The sequence below is a fragment of the Protopterus annectens genome, chromosome 10.part0 (genome assembly GCF_019279795.1).
Source record: "Protopterus annectens isolate FY-2018-M chromosome 10.part0, PAN1.0, whole genome shotgun sequence".
In the NCBI taxonomy this organism is placed as follows: domain Eukaryota; kingdom Metazoa; phylum Chordata; order Ceratodontiformes; family Protopteridae; genus Protopterus; species Protopterus annectens.
This window is the reverse complement of record NC_056744.1, coordinates 296,799,442-296,823,261: the sequence shown is the minus strand read 5'-3', so window position 1 is coordinate 296,823,261 and position 23,820 is coordinate 296,799,442. Positions and strand designations below refer to the sequence as shown.

Here is a 23,820-nt window from a genome sequence, read left to right as displayed (position 1 = left end):
GTCAGTCTACAAGCAACAGCGGCTGACACAGAAAAAGACTGACTTTGGTATTCGGGCCGGACGAGGGTTGCCACAGCAGGGGTAACCCACAGGTGATGACTGCAACCGTGAAACACGAAGAACATCTGCAAAAGCAGACCAAAGGCACACCCTTCACACCTCCCTTAAACTACCCATCCCCTCCACTTTCTGCCCATTTTGTGACATCATGGGCATGTTAGACAGAGGAGGAGGAGCATCCTCTTTTCCTGGTTTGCAATACTATTTTTACAGAAAAGCATAGTAAATTAACAATTTAACAAACTCCAATAGTCTGTTTCTTGGAACAGAATGCCCAAGTTTGTACTGTGTTTTCTGGACTACAGGACAATCAGTTTGATTTCTGGGTAGTCTGGAAAAAAAAACAGATAGGTGGCAACCTTACTGTTCCCGTGCATTTTCAAATCCCTGACCAAAAGGTCTGCTCTCAGGACTATGTTATCAACGTTGTAATTGCAATGGATGACTGTCTTACCTAACATTACTATTATACATTTTTTCTTAATGAGTTTTAGACTGTGACTCTGACACTAGTTTTTAGTTTGTCTCGGGCCTTCTTAGAGAACATTATTAAAGGATTTAGGGAAGGATACTCATCAGAATATGTCAGAGCTAGGAAAAGAGGAGTACTACTTCTTATAAATAGAGGTGCACATGTGGTGACTGAGGAATAAAAAAACTGACCCCTTACGTAGATTTGTGATGGTGAGGAGATGTTGACAGTGGAAAAGTATGACACTGATAGGAGTCTTCATGCCACCATGAACAGAGTAGAGTGAGCTGAAAAGAATAATTAATGATATAAGTTACCAGCAAGGCATTCTAATTATTTGTGGTAACTGGAATACTGTAACAGATATAAAGATTCCTCTGGAGGATCAAATGGTATTATACTGTCAAGAGAAGGAAATGCTTCAAGTCTGTACATGTGAGCTTTTGGCTTGCCAGATGTGGAAGAAAAATAAAACAGGGATATAGACTATACGTTCCTCTCACACAGATGCAATACGTGGGCAAAACTGGACATGGGATATAGTTTACAGAAACATAAATGTCTAGCAAAGTCTGTGAACTCGCATGCAATATGCATTACAGAGCATGCATCATTACTATTTATGATAGAACAGTTACTGTGGAATAACGGATTAAAGCATTGTCACGAAGCACTCTATTGGTTAAAGAAAGAGAAATATGAAAAAGGTGATCATGTATGTGTTTAAGGTGGCCACGGATTCACTCCAATGGAGCTCTGGAAATTTACACTGTAACTTCTAATGCGTGGAGCCTAAGCCTTTTGATAGAATCAAATTATGTACTCACATTTCGAACAAGTGTTCAGATGTCTGGAACCATAGGGGTTATAAAAAAAAGTATAAATGGCAAATCCTTCAGCACAAAATATTTTTATAGTGGTAGTATTCTTTAGGTTCTAGGTCTTAAACTGAATTTTATAAGTCACAGTAAACAGTAACTATTACGTTTGTGATATTCTGTAAATAACTTACAACACAGTATTAGCAGCATTTTACTCATCTAGCTGAGAGCTTTTATATGAGGCTATAGAGTTCTGACTGTGTTACTCGGCTGTAGAGACATTTAGAAAATATAAAAATTATATCTGTATAAACCAATATCATAAAAAAAGTTGTTATGTACTCACTATAATGTTCCATCTGAGTAGTTGTACTTCATTTGTCTTCAGCCTGTGGGAATACAGATCCGTATCGGATCCGAGCCGGCAACTATTACTAGCATCAGCTCCGAGCTCCAGACTCCCCCCCCTTACTCATAATAAACCTCCACTGCCTTCCATCCCCAGATCGAGTTTGCTGAACTTATACTGAGAACCCGACCTGATAATACACTTGTGACTTATACTGCAGCCCGTAGGCTGACCACATGCCAAGGTCTGGGGGAAGGAGGAAGGGATGGTTGAAGACAAATGAAGTACTACTACTCAGATGGAACGTTATGGTGAGTACATAATTTCTTTATCTGAAGTAGTTTACTTCATTTGATCTTCAACCAGTGGGGCAGAGTCCCCAGCTACTAATTTCCTGGGAGGCCCTCATGGAAGGATATTCCAGAGCACCGTGGAACCAAAGGATGCTCTCCTTCTGGAAATCAAATCCAATTTGTAATGACAAATAAACGTATAAGATGAGGACCAGGTAGCTGCAGAACAAATATCATCCAATGACACTAGACCAAAAAGCCACAGACATAGTCATGGACCTAGTGGAATGAGCTTTTACCTGGCCTGGAGGAGACATGCCTCTGTCCTTATAGACCTGCAGGATGCATGAAGAAATCCATCTAGCTATAGTGACCTTGGAGATTGTTTCATTCTATGAACCATTTTTGGGGAACCTAATAATTGATCAGATTTATGGAAATTTTTTGTCCTGTGTAAATAGAATCGTAACTGTCTATGAGCATCCAACATGTGGAGTTTGTATTCCATCTTGTTCATAAAATTAGGAAAAAACACAGGCAAATGTATCATCTGGTTGATATTGATTGGTGATGCCACCTTAGGAAGAAAAGATGGATTGGTATGAAGGGAAACTCTGTCTTTATGAAAAATCATGTACGGAAATTTGATAGACGAGGCCTGTAATTGTGAAACCCTCCTAGCAGAGGTAATAGCCACCAGAAAGGCTGTTTTCCAAGATAAAAATTGTAGATCTGCAATTGCGGCAGGCTCGAAAGGCAGAGCGACCAGAGCTTGGAGAACCATGGTAAGGTCCCACGGGGGAACAGGATCTCTGACCGGGGGGGTGCATAGCAAAAAGGTGCTTTGACAAAAACTTTACACAGTCTAGAATATGCTAAGGATGCAGAATTCCAGTCCACATGAAAATGGGAATGGCAGCCAACTGAACTTTGACAGAAGAAGAACTAGCTCCGTTTGGAAAATATCAGCTAGAAAATCAAGAACAGCGGAAACAGGAGCAGGGAAAGGGTCTAAACTCCTCTGAGAGGCCCAGAAAGAAAAACGTTTCCACAGCTGAAGGTCGGATCGGAGAAATAGAAATGGGCTGAAAGAAAGGAAGCAATCTCCCCTTTCCAGAGTTAGGGGGGGCTGGCAAGACCCCCATCTGGATCTGTGTACGGATAAAGTGCCTCATCATCTTATCCAGATCCATATCCGATAAGAAGCGGGTTTACTGTGACGAGGACATGGACTCTGACCTGGTGGGTCGGGGAACTGAGGCTCGAGAGACTGGACGTGCCTCCTCTGGCTCTGGGGAAAACCTTGGAGATCGGAGCCGAGGGGAGTCACGGGTCCGAGGGGTTTTGCTAGGTGAAGAGAGGTCCAGGGAACTCTTCCTCTTTTCCATCATTTTTGACTCTGTCTCCCTTTCTCTACCTCTCTTCTGCTCTGCTACCACAGGCTTAGAGGCAGTAGTTTGAGTCCTAGCCTGGGAGGGAGAGGCAGTCACAGCAGCCGCTGTGACTGAAGCTGAAGATGAGGAAAGAGAGTCGGTAGATGGAAGAAAACCTTTGAGGGCCAACTTGGCCTTTCTATCCTTTATGGCGGGGGGGGGGGGGGTTGAACCCCGCACAAGTGTTGCAATCCACACTAAGGTAGGCCACACCCAAGCACCACACACACAGAGAGTGGACATCCGCTGGGGAGAGCTTATGGCCACACTCTGTGCAGTGCTTAAACACAAGCTTTTCAGCCATACTAAAGGGAGAGAAAGCCTTAAAAAAAAGACAGGCAAATACTTTCCTAAAAACACTAACAGACAAACCCACTCACCATGCTAGACTAAAGAACAACACTGGGGGGGGAGCCACCACAGATCAAATTACTCTAACTTTCTTTTTCCCCCTAACAACACTAACACTCGATGCCAAAGTTATGGGAGGGGAGAAGGGGTACCTAAACTAATCTAACATGATGAAAAAGGTGAAAGTTTTTTACTTACAGAAAGTTAAACAACCCACTGCTAGCTAGAGCTCAGAAGACACAATGTATAAGCAAACTGTGGCAAACGAGATCTGGGGATGGAAGGCAGTGGAGGTGTATTATGGGTAAGGGGAGGAGCTCGGAGCTGATGCTAGTAATAATTGCAGGCTCAGATCTGATACAGATCTGTATTCCCACAGGTTGAAGATCAAATTAAGTAAACTACTTCAGATACAACAGTTAATATCTCTTTACCTGCACTAAACAGAGATCAAATATTAATGCAGTTTAGTTTGCCATTGTGTAAGCCTTAAGATGAAATCTTTTAAAATCTTTTACATAGCATGGTTTTGGAATTATTGATGCAAATATGAACAAACAATATTCAATGCCTAGAGGCATCAGTAGGAGTTAACTGCAGATGCACCTGGAGGTGTCACTCGGATGTAAGGAGTTAAGGTTTTGAGGAAGTCAAATGCATTAGAAAGCTATAATCTTAAGCTGGGAAAAGGTCAAGAGTGAGTTGAAGGTTTTACTTCAAATTAAGGAGAGAAAATGTTGGTGCAAGAGCAACAGACAACAGTTACAGGCCTACGGACATTAAAAGTGTTACAGAAAATGGGAGGAAAACGGAACTAGAGGAGAGTATACAGAAGACAGATGCACATTTGGAAGTAATGAATAAGAGCAGAAAGCTGCCCTTACAGATATAAATTTCAAAAATACTTCTAAAACACAAAACAATTTGGTAAAAAAACTAAGGCAAATGAAAGTAAAAAGAGGAATTTTGAAGGCTAGAGATGCAAGGATGAATGAGATGGAAATCATCATCATCAGCCTCCCTTCTTTCCCATTTTCTACACAAGGTCAGGGTGTTGTGTTAACTGTCTCCATCTTTCTTGACTCAGTGCAACACTCCTGCCTTCGTCAATAGTCATGCCTGACTGTCGCAGATCTTCTCACACACAATCCATCCACCTCTTAGCTGGACATCCTCATTTCCTCTTACTACTTCCTGTCTGTCCCGAATATTCTTCACCAGATTGTTTTCTGCTTTTCTGCACATGTCCCCGAACCACATTCATCTGTTCTCTTTGATCTGTTCCGCACTTGGAGCTATTTTGGCTTCTGCTATTATGTCCTCATTTCTTAGTATGTTCCACAGTGTGCATCCTACCACCCTTCTCAAGCACTTCATTTCCATCACCTCGAGCTTCCTCAACTGCTTTGCCTTTACTGCCCAAGTTTCTGTACCATACAGTAGTACTGGTCGCACCACTGTTTTGTACATCTTACTTTTCAGCTTCTTTTGCGTTCTTCTGTCAAACACTACACCTGACACTCTATGTCAGTTGGCTGCAGCCCATCTGATTCTAGGTTTGACCTCTTCATTCAGACTTCCCCTCTCCTCAGCCAACCCTTCCAGATACTTAGAGCTTTTAACCTGTTCCACTATCTTCTCTTCTATCTCAATTCTCAGCTTCTTCTGCCATTACCACTGTCTTACATGTACTTAGTTTCATCCCATGTGCCTTCAATTTTGCATTCCATTCCTCAATCCTTTGCTGAAGTTCTTGATCTAAGTCTGCCTGTAATGCCACATCATCTGCATACAGCAACTTTGTTGACCTGTTCCCTCCGACCTGTTTGCTCATGTAGTCCATCACCATTAGGAACAGATGTGGGCTCAGAGCTGATCCCTTATGAACATCTACTCCTACCGGGAACCCCTTTGTGAGACCGAACACTGTTCAAACTTCAGTCATTCGTTCCTTGTACATAGCCTGCACTAATTCTACCACTGATTCTGGTTCTTTAAAATACTGCAGTACTGCCCAACTCGGTGAGAATAGGACGGAAAAACACCTACGTATATGAGAAAGGAAAGAAGAAAAACGGGGAATCAAGAACATGGTTCAGTGCTTAAGAAATCTGAACCTCCCAAAATTGCCAGAAATAGATGCAGAGGTACTAATTGCTCCTAATACTCTAAAATAAGTAAAGTAGCAAATAAGTAAGCAGGCTATAGGTAAGACCACAGGAAAGAAAGTATACCAATTGAAGTTGGGGCAGGAGTAGGAGAACCAGAAGTTACTTGTATTCCTTGTTCAATACTATTTTTAGTGGGTGGACACAGAATACATGCAGTGATAACTGTGATCCTTAAAGAAGGAAAGTAGCCCTTTGACACATTATCATATAGGCCAATATTAAGTCATGATTAAAAGTATTTGGTGGACCAGTGTGGCTTTTTAGGAGGCAGACAAATGCTTGATAATATAAACGAAACAATGATGATTCAAGAAGAAACTGAAAAGAAAGGAAACATGTTACAATTGGTAAGCCTGGATGATAAAAATGTATTTGACAAGATGTGCTAGAAGGATTTATGGGAAATACTGAGAGAATTTGAGCTCTAAAGTCAGAGTCAAGACTGGATAGGCTTTATCCTAGCAGTTTTTACTTAGTAGAGGCACCAGGCAAGGATGCCCACTTTACTGTTTGTGATTTACTTTGCACCTTTGACTAAGCAGATAAAGGACTCTAGCATAAATTAATTTTACTGGGAAAATCTAGGGTCAAGAAAAGCATTTTTTTTTGTTTATGACATGATTCTATAGATCACAGATCCAGACAGAGACCTGGAATTTTCAAGAGGTGACAGTTTAGAAAATAAAAACATGCAAAATAAAAGCCATAGTAGCAAACTATACTCACACTTTTGAATTAGTAAAACAATATTTTACCTATGAGTTCAGTATAGCATGAAATATACATATATGGATATTGGTCATGCAAAGAGTGTAGGATGCAGCAAAAGAGTCCTGGGAAGAAATACAATTACAAATAAGTGAGAAATCTCCAAAGTATGAAGCAAACTGGAATTGCTTGATTTTGACTCAGGGACCTCGTAACCCAGCTGCACAAAGACTGGGTATTTGGATGCAGGCCCAAGGTGATAACAAAAGGCTCACAGTGCATATACATGTAATACAACAACACACTGAAGAAAAAGACAAGGTGTAGAGGGCACAACTATACCCAATAGGGCCAGGAGAATCTAAGACAAAAAGAGGGGAAGTGGGGAAGCTGTGGATTAGACAAGCAAGACATACAAGTTTCTGGGAGCAACTGCGAGCAGTGGAGATTAATATTACCTGGAAAAGTACAAAACAGAAGTTTGGGTTTAGGGGAAGTGAATTTATCTGGCTCCACTGGCTAGCAACTAAATGGAAGGAGATGGGAAAGAAAAAAAGATGACAGCCCAAAAAGTGGACTTAATTGAAGCTAGACAATTTGAAAACAGGGATAAGAAGTTAAGAAAGATGCTCCCACAAAAGGACAAAGGATGTTGGAAGTGAAGGCAAGTTGAGATAGATGACTTGGAACCACATTTCTGGACTTGCCCAGCAAAGGAAATATTCAAAGGTTCAAAACTGAGATGCAGAGGATGCTCCAAAACTACAGGATGTTAAAAGTTTATCTAGAAAGAAAAACTACCAGAACTTGTACATGTTTATGTTGAATTATAAAATTGATAAACCATTAGCCATGAAAAAGAAACACTTGGAATTCTATTTTCTCTTTGGAAAATTATGGAGGAAAACATAAAAATGTGATATAAAATACTCAAATTTACAACAGAAGATGTACTAGATACCAATACAAATTTGTAAAACAACAACATATGTTTTGGAAGTGTAATGAGTTGGCAGATTTTAAAAATTCCCTACAGAGAACTCTGTCAGAAATTTTGGGAAAGGAAATGGCTGTAACTAAGGAAATTATTCTTTATCTTTACTTATTTTTTTTTTAAAGATAAAAGAACTGGATGAAAGATCTTCGGAAAAGGGAAGAATCAAATTACGCAGAAATAAATGGAAATTGTGGGAACAATACATACTGAATAATGTTCATGAAAAGGAGTGAGGTTTAAGGGAAGGCAGGAATTCAGCAATTTATGTAATGTTAGACTGATAATAGTTTCAAGAAAATATGTGATGTAAAATGTATATAAATGGAAACAAATGCTAACATAGTTTTCTTTTGTGTTAATCTATATTTGCCTATGTCTTAAGTGATATAATAAAGGTGTTTATGTTTAAAATAAGAATATGGAAAGAATAATAATAAAAACATACTGGGATGCCTTGACTTCAGAATTTTATCACTTTTTAAACATCAGTTATTATTCATTTTCTTGAAGTCAATGCAGATGTTAACCATCCTGGCGTGGGACTCACTAGGCTCTATGCAGGCACCCAATGTGATTCTCAGCAAGAAAGAAAAATGGGAATTTAAAAGAACAGTACAGATCAGTGTTACTCTTAAAAATATATCATAAAATTGTTATTAATGTTAATAAAAATATTACTGGTGTTAAGTCAGCTCCATGGTATAGGGGGATAAAGCCCTGACTATGACCTAGGTGATTTGAGTTTGATTAGTGATTCACATGTCTGTCAGAACTGGCCAAATGGAGGAGAAATTACGAGGTATTATTCTACTCACCTCTTGTAGGGAAGGAGGGGCATGAGCAAGGGCAGGGTTGGTTTCAAGAGCTATTGCTGTTGTAGGTGGGTGTGGACACAGAGTGACATTTCACCATATAATTGGGGACATTACTTCACAGTGCCATTGCACTCCCTCTTATGCTGTCATCTCTGCATGTCAGTGACAATCAGGGCATAAAGAAGAAAATGAACAACTTCTGCAAGTCATAACATGACGGCTCTTCCCCTGGGCCAATCTCACTCTCAAGCCATGGTTGGTGACACCCCTTAGAACCTGTACATGTGGGAATTAGCTAATCCCCCATGTGTACAGGCTCTGCAAGAAGGAAGAAGAATTGAGGGGATGAGACAATATGTGAGCTGGTAGCACAGGACACAAATGTCGGTGCTGCAAAGGGGAAAAAAACGAATTAGCCAGTACAGTTTGAATTTTGCCAAGGAAGAGCTATGAATGAAGCAAACAGGTTGGGTAAGGCTGTGGTGATATTCTATAAAAACAAAGAAAAGCACTGCATGATCAGGGTTTAAGCTGCATCTTGTACAATGTAAGAAAAGACTGATTTTTCTTTTTTGTTTGAACAGACTAATCACCTACAGAGTACTGACAAATTATAGCACACTAGATGTTTAAAACAAGAAAACTGAAACGTGTATAGATACATTTTGTACACACAAGTGTCCAAAGTCATAGATGAAATCCCAATGGCACAGAGATTTACTTCTTTGGTTGCTGAATGAGTATCAATACAGGAAAATTCTTGAGAAAAATTAAGAAAGATGCAAATTCAAAATCAAGGCACAATTAGAATATATCTGCTTGATCATGGTTTTCTAAATTAGTAGTTGTTATGCAATTAAGATGTTGTCTCGCTCTGCCAATTTTGATTTTTTTTTAATTACAGAAATTAGGATTTCCACAGAATATGAAATTGGTTTATAACAATTTCAGAATATTTACAAGAATTGTATGTGAGTTCATCTAAATTTCCCCTGAAAGGCTACAATACAGTGAGAGAAGAAAGGAGGAATATATCTTCCAAGCTCTTCCCACTGTTTGTCTTTTGGCTTTCACCGGTTAGGGGTCGCCACAGCGGAACTCTGGTCCGCTAATGATTGGCAGTAGCTTTTCACGAACGCTGAGGTGCCAGCTCGACGTTCAACCTTCAAAGAAGGCATGCCCATTTACGCATGTCTTTCGAATGCCCACCAAACCGCGGGGAGGACATGCAAACTCCACACAGAAGGCACTCCCCGCACTCCAGCTGAGAATCGAACGGGGGAACCTCTTGCTGTGAGGCAACAATGCTACCACAAGCTCTTCCCACTAAACACTGATATTCTGTAAACTTTTATTTCTCTTAGTCTAGTGGACCTACACTAGAGAATCTATGAGTAAGAGACTACTGAAACAAATACTAGGGGTATGTGAATGTAAAATAAATGGCAATTACTTAGTTAGATAACAGTGTTACTACTGAAGACAAATTTCCTTTTCATGTACTACTTCTGTACAAAAAGATAGCATCTCCTTGGCCTCATAATCATACATATGACTGTGACCTTCAATCCTTTTAATACAGGAATACACACAGAAAAGCTTGATTTTTTCATTGTAGCATGGAAATTATAAGTTATGCACTCACCATTACTAATGTGCCCAAATCTGATCCTCGGGTAAGACTCAGCCGCAAACTACAGACTTCAGATCCAACTCTCAAGCTGCTCTCTCTATCCAGAATGCCCCACTCCATCTCCATTACCTCAGATCCAGTTTGCTGCTCTATCTCCCAATAATAGATGAGGAACAGAAACAGAAGACAAGATAGGGCTCAAACCTGGAACTGTATGTTCCAGACAAAGACAAGAGGTCTTTCCAGAAAAGAAAAGGATGGGGAGGGGGTGGATGGGAGGGAAACTGAGGAATAATGAAAATGGACAACACAAATGCCTAGTTATGGTGAGAACATAACTTATAAATCTGATTTGTCCTTTTTATTCTTCCTCATTAATGGGACAGAGTCCCGAGCTACGTTGACCTTGGGTGGCCCTCATGGAAGGATATTCCGGAGTACTGCTGAACCAAAGTAGGCTCTTGATAGATATGATGCCCAATTTGTAATTTGAAACAAAGGGACGAGCTTTGGACCATGTAGCTGCTGCACAAATGTCATCAACAGACATCCTTAACTAAAAGGCAGATGAAGTAGCCATGGATCTGGTTGAGTGAGCTTGTGGAGGTTTTGGTAATGTCATACCCTTCTGAGAGTAAATCCATGCAATACAGTCTGTAATCCATTTAGCTAGGGTAACTTTAGAAAAACAGACTGGCCTAGGTGATTTGAATAGAAAGATAAAAAAGCTGGTCTGACTTTCTAAATTGGTTTGTCCTGTGGAAGTGAAAATGCAATTGCCTGTGTATGTTAAAGAAATATAGCATATACTCTCCTTTATTTGCAAAATTTGGAAAGAAAACTGGCAAGTAAATGGATTGGTTAATATTATTTTCAGAGGCCACTTTAGGTAAAAAGGAAGGGTTAGTCCACAGAGAAACCCTATCATTGTGGACACTAACGTAAGGAGTTTTTGCGAAAAGAGCCTGGAGTTCAGAAATTATTTTAGCTAATGTAATAGCTCTCATAAAAGCTGTCTTTCACAACAGAAATTTCAGGTCAGATTTATCTAGAGGTTCAATGTTTTTTGTGTGAAACCTTCAAGAACTACCATAAGATCCCAAGGGACTGTGAGATCCTTTATTGGAGGCCTCAGTAGAAAAATGCCTTTCATAAAAGCTTTACATAATCTAGAGGAAGCTAATGAACAAGATCTATTTCCTATGTGAAAATTTGAAATTGCTGCCAACTGAAGTTTAATTAAAGATAAACTAGCACCATTATTAAAAACAGTTGTCAAAAACTGAAGACTATTCAAAACTGGAGCAGAAAAGGGAGTAATGCCCTTATACGATTCCCAAACACAGGACCTTTTCCACTTGCTTCTATAAACTTTTTTAGTAGAATTTTTTTGAGATGCCAAAACAATGTCACAAACTGGCGAAGAAAGCCTGGATCTTCTAAGTATTACTGGAAGTGGAGAAACCATGCGGTCAACTTGAGGGCCTGAAGGTTGGGGTGCTGAATTCCTGACGGGTGACAGAGCAGATCCTGAGAGGGCTCCAGTATCCATGGAGGACAGCAAAGAGGAGACCGTAGAAAGGGGAACCATACTTGCCAAGACCAGAAATGGGAAATGACGATTACTGAGCTCTTCAGTCTGTTTACTTTCTGCAAAAATCTTGTAATTGGGGAAGAGGAGGATAAGCATAAAGGAGACCCAAGGGCCAGGCATGACGAACAGCATCTCTCGGTGACTTCCACTGAGGAGAGATCACAGTGAAGTACTTGCTTCACTTGTTGTTGAGGGGAGTGGCAAACAGGTCGTAGCAGGCTGGCCCCAATGCCTGAAAATCATATTCACTACTGACTGATTGAAAGACTACTCATGAGGCATCAGAATGGATCTGCTTAATTTGTCTACAAGCACAATGGTTGTTCCTGGGATGCGTGTCACCATAAGAAAGCAGTCTAATGAAATCACCCATTCCCAAACCCTCTTCACCTCTCTGCAAAGGGGAAAAGATTGGGTTCCTCCTTGTTTGTTGATGTACCAGACTACAGTCATGTTGTTGGTTTGAAATGTAATAGTCCCCAAGGGAAGAGCATCTTGAAATGTGTGCAATGCCAGAAGAAAGAAATTCCCCCCACACCCCTGGTGGGAAGCATTGCTGGTTACTGTGGCTGGGTTTGGAAATACAAAAGGTGTACCCAGAAAAAGATCGTCCAACTGTATCCACCAGCAAATGTGTTGCTTGCAAATAGGGGTGAGCTTTACTGGAAAAGACAAGGGTTGATGTAGAATGTACCGCTGTAGAGCCAGAATCCATTGGGAACTCACATAAAGAAACACACTTGAGGAAGTAGCCTTGTGGCAGCTGCCACTGATCCTAGAGCTTAAAACACTAATCTTGCTGGGGGAGATGAATGAAAGAGACTATGAACCTGATTCATGATCGAAATAATGTAATGGATAGGCACGGAAGCTATTTGTGTAGATGTGTCTAAAATTGTCCCGATGAATTCCAGGCTTTGTAATGGCGCAAGTTTAGATTTGCCACGATTTATCATAATGCCCACGGAGTTGGAAATCTGAAGCAAATAGTCCCTGGCCTGCTGAAGTTGATGCTTGGATGAGGCGCTCAGAAGCCAGTCGTCTAGATACAGAAACACCCAGAATCCCTTCAGTCTCAAGCAAGCTGCAACTACTGTCATGCATCTGGTAAACACCCTGGAGGCTGTGGTGAGTCCAAAGGGCAGAGCCCTGAATTGGTATTGACTGGCTCCCAGCCGAAAGTAGAGATGTCTCCTGGATTATCTGTCTATTTTGATAAGATAGTACACATCCTGAAGATCTACAGAGCACATCCAATTGTCCTCCTGCAGAAAAGTTAGAATGGGCTGAACACTGACCATGCAGAACTTTGCTTTCTTTACATATTGGTTCTAATCGCTTAGATCCAAAATGAGTCTGAGGTCCCCTGTTTTCTTTGGCACAAAAAAAAAAGAGTGAATAAGTTCCGAATCCTATTTGGTCTGGTGGGACCTTTTGGATGACTCTCTCTTTTTTCTAGCAGCTTTTGAATTTCTTCAGCTGATGGCCTTCTTCTGTCTGAGTGGAACATCAGGAAGTTTCTTCCTTTGATGATGAGGAAGAAGGGAAAATGCTATGAAATAGCCTCTGGACATTACACTTTGCACCCGTGAACCTTTTGTGATGTTTGCCAGCCATCTAGGTGCAAAGAGAATCAGCCCCAGACTGCCTCCAGGTACGGGCAATTGGGAAGCACTTCAGGAGTGCTGATAGAGCCTATAAGAAAAAGAATCTTTAAAACCCTGGTTTTGCAGCCCTTTTCTGCCTCTAGGGTGACGTCCGCCATTAAAATGTCTGCGTCTGGATGAATTTACCCCCACACAAATCCTGGAAAGGACCCTGAGAGTTGCAGAACTACATTTTCTTATTGCCTCTCTGGTTTCTAGAGAAGACATAATGAGGAGTACAACACTTGATCCCTATAGCAGACAGGGTCTTTCCATCTTTTTCGCTGCGGGTAAGCATATATTTTACTGAAGGCCCAAATAAGGATGTGCCATTGAATGCCGAATGGGGCATTAATAAAAGATGTCTTAAAGGCTCTGCAAAGTCACATAGCCGCATCCAGGTATGTCTCCTTATGGTTGCTCGTGAGGTACCTTCAGCTGTATGACAGATTAACCTCATCGAAGCATTCAATATGGATAAATGAACAGTAAGTTAAGAGGATGTTCTCTTGAAATCCTCAGAAGACATGGACTCTGAGAGAGTATCTGAAAGTTCTTTAGTCAAATCTCTCTGAGGTCTAGTAAAATTGCCAGACAGTTAAGTGACCTCAGTGCAAAGGTAGCTGAGGCAAACACCCACTTTCCAACTCTGTCCAATGCTCTAGACTGTCTACTGGGCAGATGGACAGTAGAGAATGAATCAAGTACAGTTGTGTACACTTACCATAAATGTAGATGTTAGAGTGTATTCACTGTTGCAGTCATTACATTTGGGGTAATCTGCTGGCAGGTTGCCCTCAGTCGGCCTGAATTCCAAAGACTTGGGTCCTGCGTCAGTTGCTGTCTTCTCTTCCATGACATCAGGTCGTCAGGGGTATAAAACATGCAGCAAACGCCATTTTCTTTAGTTTTTCTTGCCCCCGATGTCAGGTGCCCCCAAAAAGGTAGCAATATATATATATATATATATATATATATATATATATATATATATATATATATATAGATAGATATATATATATATATATATACATGCATCAAAATAAACTTTACCTTCACCTACAAGCAAATACACCACATAGGTTGTAGAAGATAGAGAAGGAAAGATAAACTGTAGAATGACAGGGGGATGGCGGGGAGGGTAACCTGGACTGCAACAGTGAATACACTCGAACATCTACATTTATGGTAAGTGCACACAACTGTACTATGTCCTTCGTGTTTCACTGTTGCAGTCATTACATTTGGGCAGAATCCCAAAGCTATGGTTGGGAGGCTGGAGCTAAATAGCATTAGGTGCAGCTATAAGGCCCTGCAGCACTGCAGTGGCAAAGCCTGCCCTGGACTTAGAGTACAGAGGCAAATGGTAATGCTTTGTAAAAGTGTGAACAGAACTCCAAGTAGCAGCCTCTAGAATGTCTTTGGTTGGTACTCCTCTGAGAAAGGCTGCTGATGTAGCTGCAGCTCTGGAGGAATAAGACCTAATGCCCTTGGGCACACTTGGGCACAGGTTTACCATGGTGTAAGTAGCAGAAAACGGATGCAGTGGCTTATCCACTTTGAAATTGTCTGCTTTGAAATAACCTTTCCTTCTGATCCTGCAGCATATGACACTAGTAATTGCCCAGTTTTTCTTAGAGCTTTAGTCCTGCTCAAGTAGAATCTTAGCTGTCTGTGTTTGTCCAAGGAATGCAGAATTCTCTCCTCTTTGTTCTGCGGATTTGGATAAAAAGTTGGCAGATTAATTTTTTGGTTAAGAGCCACACTGGAAACCACCTTAGGCATAAAAGTAGGATTTGTGCTCAGAGACACCCTGTCTGGGTAAAATATGATAAAAGGCTCTACAGCCATGAGGGCCTGTAGCTCTGAAACTCTTCTTTCTGAAGTAATTGCTAGTAGCAGAGCTGTCTTCCATGATAAGAACTTTATATCAGCGGTAGCAGCTGGTTCAAATGGAGGCAGGGTGAGCTTTTCCAACACATAATTGAGGACCCATGCAGGTAATGGTGATCTTTTAGGAGGCCTTAAATTTTTGGCTCCTCTAAGATACTGCTTTAGTAAAGGATGAGAAAAGACAGGTGGCTCTGTATTGTAATGAGCTGAAATGGCAAAGGCATGGATCTTGACTGATGAGAAAGATAGGCCTTTGTCAAGCATCTCAGTTAAGTATTGTAATATCTGAGGAACATGTGGTTTTGCTGTATCAGTTCCTTGTGCTTGATTCCAAGCACAGAATCTATTCCATTTGTCAGCATAAGATTTTCTAGTACTAGGCCTTCTGGCTTCCAAAATTACATCCATCACAGCTTTACTGAGAGGTGTCGTTTGTATGATTACATGATTAGCCATGCTGCCAGGTTCAGGGTCTGTAGTTGATTGTGCAGGATCTGATTGTTTTGCTGGGACAGTAGTTGTGGTCTTTGAGGCAAGGTCCAAGCTGGGTATTTAGACAAGTTCCTTAGGATTGGGTACCAGTATTGTCGGGGACAGTCCGGGACAATTAATATCATCTTTGGCTTCTCTTGTCTGACTTTTAGGAGGACCTTGGGTAGAAGAGACAGAGGAGGAAAGGCGTAAACTGATAGTTTTTTTCCAACTGAAGGACAGGGTATCCACTTTCCATGCTTGTTTGTGATAAATCCTTGTGCAGAATCTTTTCAATTGATAATTTTGAGGAGAGGCAAATAGATCTATGTCTGGTCTCCCCCATTTCTCTGTTATTGTGCTGAAGACTTGTGGATTTAGTTTCCACTCGTGAGGATCCATAAGGTTTCTGCTTAAATTGTCTGCCAGAGTGTTTTGTTTTCCTGGCAGGAATTGAGCTTGAAGATGTATTTGGTAGGTTAAAGCTGTGTCCCACAGTGCCATGGCTAATCTGCAAAGGGGGTATGAGTGTGTGCCCCCTTGCTTGTTTATATACCACATGACTGTGGTGTTGTCCATCTTTATCAGTAGTTGTCCTGGATGAAGTAAGTCCTTGAAGGCTGTTAGGCCATTTTGAACAGCTAGCATCTCTTTCTGGTTGATATGTAGGTGCATTTGTTTTGGTGCTCATATGCCCTGAATGCATCTTCTTGCCATGTGGGCCCCCCCAGGCATAATCTGATGCATCTGCTGTTAAGGTTTGGCTGGCAGGGGGTAGAGTGAAGGGCCATCCCATGTTTTGGTGACAGGCCTTTGCTCACCATAGAAACTCCTGTTGCAGGTAGGGAATGAGAGGAATCATTTTTTCCAGACTGTGTGAATGTTGACTCCATAAACTTTTTAGATACCATTGAAGTTTCCTCATATGCAGTCTTGCATATGGAATTAGTAGAATGCAGGATGCCATGAAGCCCAGAGCCTGCAGAATTTGTCTTGCAGAAGACTGGGTTTTTGTTGCCATCAGTTTGAAGTAAGTAGTCAGTTGTCTTTGTTTGTCTGGCATGAGGTAAGCCATCTGGGCAGTTGTATTCAAGCTTGCACCCAGGAATGTTATCTTTTGAGAGGGTACCGGTTGTGATTTCTTTTCGTTTATTGTGTACCCAAGGCATGTTAGAAGCCTTTTCACAAACACCAGGTGTCATAGAAGAGTGTCCTTGTTCTCTGCTTGAATGAGACAGTCGTCCAAGTAAGGATATATTTGTATACTTCTTTGTCTGCAAAATGCAATTACTGGTGCCAGGCACTTTGTAAAGACCCTGGGCGCAGTAGATAAGCCAAAGGGCAGTGCAGAGAATTGGTAATGCATTAAGCCAGCCTTGAATCTGAGGTATCTTCTGCACAACTGTATATTGGGACATGCAGGTATGCCTCTTTTAGGTCTAAAGTCACCAGCCAAGCATTCTTGCCCAGCATGGGCAGAAGCTGCTGCAAAGTGAGCATTTTGAATTTTGGAATGTCCAGGTAAGTGTTCAAAATTGATAAATCCAGTATTAGCCGCCAAGCCTTATCCTTTCTGGGTACCAAGAACAGTCTTGAGTAAAAATCTTGTCCTTTTTCCTGTTCTGGTACTTATTGAATGGCCCCCATATCCATGAGGGACGTAACCTGTTTCTGTGCCTCTGCCCATTGATTTTTGGGCAGATCTGGCTAACCATTTGTCATTGGCAGAGTGTGGAAATGGAATCTGTATCCCTGTGATACGATGTTTAGTACCCACTTGTCCTGGGTTATTAACTGCCAATTTTGAGCAAAAAGTGCTAATTTTCCCCCTAAGGGTGCTGCCAAGAGATAAGTGCTTGGTGTAGGCAGAGGGAAGTCATTGGGGCTGCTTTTTGTAGGTTTGTGCTTTATCTCCTCCAGATTTGGAGGTCGATGCGCCCCATTGCTTTGACCTGTAAGAGTCTTGCGCCTGGTATCTGGAACCCTTAGGGCATCTGGATTTACCCCTTTGAGCTCTGTCTGACACAGGAAAGGACCAATTTTTTGTAGGCCAGTGTCTACTGAATCTTGGTGGCTGCACTTATAAGAAGTCTTTAACAGTTTGCATAGACTTAGCTTTGTCTTCCATTTTCTTTAAAACCTCTTCTGCCTTAATACCAAACAGAGAATCATGCTGTAAAGGTGCATCTAGCAATTTAGCTTTAACATAGTCAGGCAAATTTTGTTCCTTTAACCAGGCATGCCTCCTAATCACAGATCCAGTAACTGCGGCCCTGCAGGAGGCCTCTAAAGAATCAAAACCACATTGCAAAGTATGCTTTCCAACTTGTTCAGCTGCATGCAATAATTCCTGCAATTCTTTACTTTCTGCACATTCTAAAACCATCATCATTTTCTGTTTCAGCAATCCCATAACATGTTGTTGGTACTTAAGCATATGAAATTGACAGTTTAAGGCCCTGGTTGCCAAGGTTGCAGATGTATAAACCTTTTTTCCCCATCTGTCCAGTGCCCTTGAATCCCTGTCAGAGGGGGTAGGTTTTTTTGTGGTTGAAGCCTTAACTCCCTTTGGATCCTGTGAAATAGTTTCAGGATCAGCAGCAGGGTTTCTAAATAAAAATGTATGTGAGTCAGGGACCCTGTAATATCTGTCAGGCTTACTGGGAGCCGGAGGTAAGGAGTCAGGGGTCAAGCTTGACTCCGAAAACACATCATCCACAATGTCTAAAACAGGGGGAATGGCTAAAGGCTTGTGCTGAGGGAGAAGGAGGAAATCCCTGAGCCTCTTTTTTGATTCTGAGAAGTCTTCACTCTCCCAGTGAAAATGCTGCCTCAAAGTATGCAAGGTTTCTCCAAATGAATAGTCCTCAGGAGGAGATGCAGATGGAATAGACTCCTCAGCATCAGAATCCTCATAGGGAGGTATAGACAATTCATGATCAGAAGAGGAATCAGAAGAAATAGAAACCTGATCTGAAGATTCATAATCAGTGCCTTGCCTAGGCCTCTTATCCGGAGGGGGATGGGTATCCCTGTTCAAGGTAATAAGGTCTTCAGCCATTTTGATCATCTGTTTTTTAGGCATGGAGGCCTGCGCACGTGGCTCATGCGTCAGTTTTTTAGTTTTAGAAGTTGCTTTTGTCTTTGGTTTTGCAGCTGTCATCGGTTTGATGTACAAATGTTGAGGTCTGAATACACCCTCAGAAGCTGGTGCCTGCTCAGCGGCTCTGGACCCATCCGAGGGAGATACAACCATCGGTCCAATACCTTGAGTATCTTGAAGCATGCCGGACTCCACATGGGTGTCAGTAGAGGCCTGCGACCCAAAGGTAGCGGGTATCAGGTCTGCAAAGGCGCCTCACTGAGTACCGGCGAACCGGCGACTGGCTTAGGAGAAGCTTCGTCGTCGGTTTTGGATCTCGACTGCCTTTCTCTGTCCTTTTCTTTGCATTTTTTATGTACTCTGGTAGTCGGATTGCTATCTGACGACATTTCTGGGTAGTTAAATCTGTTTCCAAAATATTTTGATGCAAAAATATACAGACGCTTAATAGTGCGTTGGTTAAATCTAGCACAAAACCGACAGCCAGGCACGCTGTGATCAAGGCCTAGGCAAGGAATACAGTATAAATTGAAATCCTTATGAGGTATTTGCTTCCCACAAGTAATACAATTATTAACTTTTTCTGACATCGGTAAAAAGCAAGAAAAAAGTTTCATGATGAAATGGAAGATGTTGACTTTAACACCTTTGATCAAACAAGTTGTACTTTTATTTCAAAAGATGGGTTTACTTATATTATTCACAAATTATTTCTGATGCTCACATGTCTGTGCTTACTAAGGATTTCTCATTTGTTCCTAGCTTTATAAACAAGATATTGCTAAAGGTTTAACAGGTTTAAAACTCTTTTTTAGACAGTTAAATTTGAAAATGTTTTTTTCATGACAAAAATGATGTGAGTGATACAAAACAGATGGTACTTAAAAGGAAAAGTACTTTTACACCACCAGCGAATAGTTCTGTTTTACTTTTTGATACCTTATGTGAAAAAGAAATCCGGAAAGCATTTCTTATGAATGAGAAATTTAGTGACATTTAACAATATGTAAGAGACAGATTCTTAAAGATCTTAACCTCGTCAACCAAGTCAGAGTCATGAAACCTGATAAAGGTGGGGAAACGGCCATTATGGACCAGAATGATTATGTTTTTCATATGTGGGAGTTACTTAAGGATGCCTCAACCTACGAAAGAATTTCTCATAATGAGTTAGTCAGAGCGTAATCAAAGGTTGATTGGCTTTTGTTTGATTTTTTGACACAAGAATTGTTGGACCCTAAGGAATACAGGTTCTTACTAGTAGATTTTCCAGTAACTCCAAATATTTTCGGGATCCCAAAGGTCCATAAAGACTTGCAAAACCCACCATTCAGGCCTACTGTGGCAGCAACAGGATCAAAGACAGAGCCAATAGCAGCTTACATAGATTTTTGGTGTAAGACAATACTTAAAAGTTACAAACATATTATTAAAGATTAATGGCACTGCCTAGAAATCCTTAGGGACACAGTTATTCCAAGTGAGTTTATATTTGCTACAGCTGACATGATAAATCTACTTACAGTAATTCCACGCACTGAAGGGCTTAACTTGTTTGCAGAAGCTTTAAAAGGAAAAGAGGGCATGCATAATGTTAAACTAAGTGTGTTGGTAGATTTAATGGAAATGGTTTTGAAAAATAATTTTTTAGCCTTTGATGGTGAACTGTTCAATCAGATTTCAGGGGTCGCTATGTGTGCAAAGTGTGCACCTATCTGTGCAAATTTAGTATTGGCCCAGTGGGAACAAGAACATGTGTTTCAGTCCCCCTGGTTTGACAAGACAATAATATGGTTGAGATTTTTGGATGACATCCTGATTTTTTGGACAGGTTCACTTAATGAGCTGGAGGAGTTTGTATAAAGTTCTACAACATCTTTCCTTAACTTCACCCACAGAGTGGGGATGGAAAGTATTGACTTTTTAGATATTAGACTTACGTGGGATAGCACTAGTAATAAACTGAGTTCAAGAATATTTAGGAAAGATACTTTTTCAAATTCATTCCTTCATTACAAAAGCGGTAATCCTACGCACCAGAAGAATAGTAAAGGGACAGATGGTGCGTATTTAAAGATTGACAAGTAATGACAATGAATTTATGGAGGAACTTTATATTCTGATAGGTATGTTCAGAGAGAGGGGATATCCTATCAAATTACTCTTAAAAACTAGGAATTATGTAACACAGAAGAGGAATGACAGGTTTACACCAATTTTATCTACTTCATTAGGGAGTAGACTTGAAACCGTGAAGAATAAATTAGTGGACAGTACTTTTGTTTTACCTTAAAACAGTGAGGCAGTGACTATTAGAAACATAGTGAACAACATCTGGAATTTAGTATTTAACTTTGAGGACCTAAACATTTTGGGAGAACGTCTGAGGGTCACTTACAACAGGGATTTAAACATAAAAAATATGGTTGAGAAACATATGAACAACAAACACATGGTTTCAAGAATGTCTAAATGTAATATGTGTAAAGCCTGTAAATTTATTAACGTGGGCCCATATTTGGCGGTTGATAGTTACCCCCGTACTATCCCATGTCCCGGTACGTGTAATTGCAATATGAGAATGGTGACTTACATGGCTACATGTATGTCTTGTCCTACCTTTTATGTGGGTAAAACCACGAGAAAATTAAAGGAAAGAGTTTTAGAACACATGAGAGACATTAAAAACAAGAAAAAAGAAAGTGACCTCTATACACATTCAATTGACAGTGTAAATTTTAAAAAATATTTATTTTTTGTCATAGATAGAGTTAGAGACAATGGAAGGGGTGGTGACTTGAATTTGTGGTTGGAAAAACTTGAAATGGAATAGCAGTACAAAACTAATGCCACAGTTTATCCAGGCATTAATGATTTTATTTCATTGAATGCAGTTTTAAAACTCAGGACCCAACAAATTTGATGTTTTATGTATGATTATTACTGTATTGGTTACATTTCTCAGAGATTTACATCTAAATATGTTTTAATATTTTAACACTGTTTGTAGTGATTTTTGAGTATTTACAATGTATATCTGTACTAGATGGGTGTTTCACTAGGATTTTAAGTCAATAATTATTTAATGAATTAGTTAGTGGTTTATATCATGTGACTTTGCAAGTGTATTTAACTTCCTTTGGAGTTTGTAACAGTACTCTGATGAAGCCCTGACACTACAGGGAGAAAGCACTAAGTGTACTACACTAAAGTTCTATTTGTTATTAGTGCAACTGCGAGTGGTTTGGTGGCGTTTTTTTATTTTTATTTTATCACATGGACAGTAGAGCTCTGATCTGCTATCTCTTTCTCAGTGTCTGCCACCGCTACCACCACAGCACCAACTGGGACTCCTTTGCTCCAGTAGGGTCTGTACACAGGTGGCGCTAAGAACTTGTCAGGGTACTTGACAATGAGTTTGACACTACCCAGCGGGAAACCAGATCAATTAGTTCATCTGCCGGGGGGGAGGCAAGACACAGATGGACCAGAACCAAAGCCTCCAAGAACACTAACTCTTAGGGAGAAGGTTTTTACAATGATCGACCACCTTTCTGCTTCAGAATCTCTAGAATATCTCCAAAAGAGAAACCATCCCATGGTGATCTGGGGGAATCCTTCTCCTTCATCAAAGTTGGTGTCTTCCATGACAGACTCCATGGCGGAGTCTATGTGCCTCCTTTTACATGTCCTCTTTCAGGAAGAGGAGGAAAGCTCATCTACTGGAATTGTCTGGAAGCCTACTGGAAATGGCTGTCCCTGTGGAACAGGCTGACCAACTCAAAGCTCAGAACCAATGGAAGTAAAGGGACAGGATCTGAAATAAAAGAAGACGGTTCTCTCTGGAGAGAAAAAAAGCCTTTTCTGCCACCTCAAAGGCTGAGGGCCCAGGAGAAGCCATGACCTGCCCCCTCACAGTCAAAGTTTCCAAGGAAAGTAGATCACTGCCACTCCCAGATCTGAGCCTCGAGGGGAGAATCAGGCCTGAGCTGTCTAGGGCAAAGTTCCAAAGAGGGATGGATCCGACAACACCGGAGCCAAATCCATCCCCTCAGATTTGATTACTTTGGCTCAGAGAGCTATTCTGATCAGAGAGTATTGGAGTAGAACCCATCAGGGAAGCAGTTGGAGTGGAGGAGGAAACCTCCCATGAATCTGAAGCTGAACTTTTTGGGAATGTCAGATCCTGTGGCTCTGAAACCACTGGTTGGATCAGAGAAGGAGACAGAATGGACTTAAGAGTGTATGCTCACAGAGATATTGGAAGATTTAACCAATGATGCTACCAATATCAGCTCTGACCTAAATCAGTAATCTGACTGGTAGAAAGATTCACCTTCAATAGTTCTGAAAATACTTGCATTCAAAATCATCACATTTAGAATTTGTAAGAACTTTACCCTTTGAGGACAAGCACTTGTAATCATTACTAGCATGCTGCATCCCCTCTAAAACTCTGGCAGTGAATTTACATTCTTCATGAAGCCCTTTGCTCCAGTTACTCTCTAACTTTAGTTCTTGACGGAAGAATGTCTAAAGGAGCTCTGGCTGTCACTTTTCATTCACCATAGATAGCTCTTACGTTGGCCTTTTTGCTCTTTTCCTTTTCAAATGACTCATTTACCGCACTGCTTAGCCAAAAAGTAAGCCAAATGTGACAACAATACTAATATGGAGCTGAAATAAAGTTACAGCAATACATGTAAGATGATGCACTGTTCTGTTGTACCATGATAAAAAAAGGAGGGCAAAGATCACAAACACCTTGAAAAGTGCGGGGAACAGGTTTTCCCAAACACACCTGAACTTGCCTTGTAATTGCTGAGTTGAGTATTGGAAAAAAATACCTAAAGTTGTTGCCGAAGAGTTGGGCATTTTTTATTACCATTTTCTCCATATGCCACCTGACCAGTGGCTCCCGTGGTTTCAATCAGTTGAAGTGGCTGTCACCGAGGCATCAGTCACAGGATTTCTGCAGCTACTGTACTTCCCTGATTTCACAACAGTATC

The 23,820-nt window shown here is 40.8% G+C and overlaps 1 protein-coding gene across 2 annotated transcripts in view; it reads right to left on the bottom strand.

Annotated features, from left to right (window-relative positions):
• The window catches only part of LOC122813052 (cholesterol transporter ABCA5-like), a 2,390,735-nt gene that overhangs the window by 1,185,918 nt on the left and 1,180,997 nt on the right, over positions 1-23,820 (bottom strand). The window lies entirely within an intron of this gene.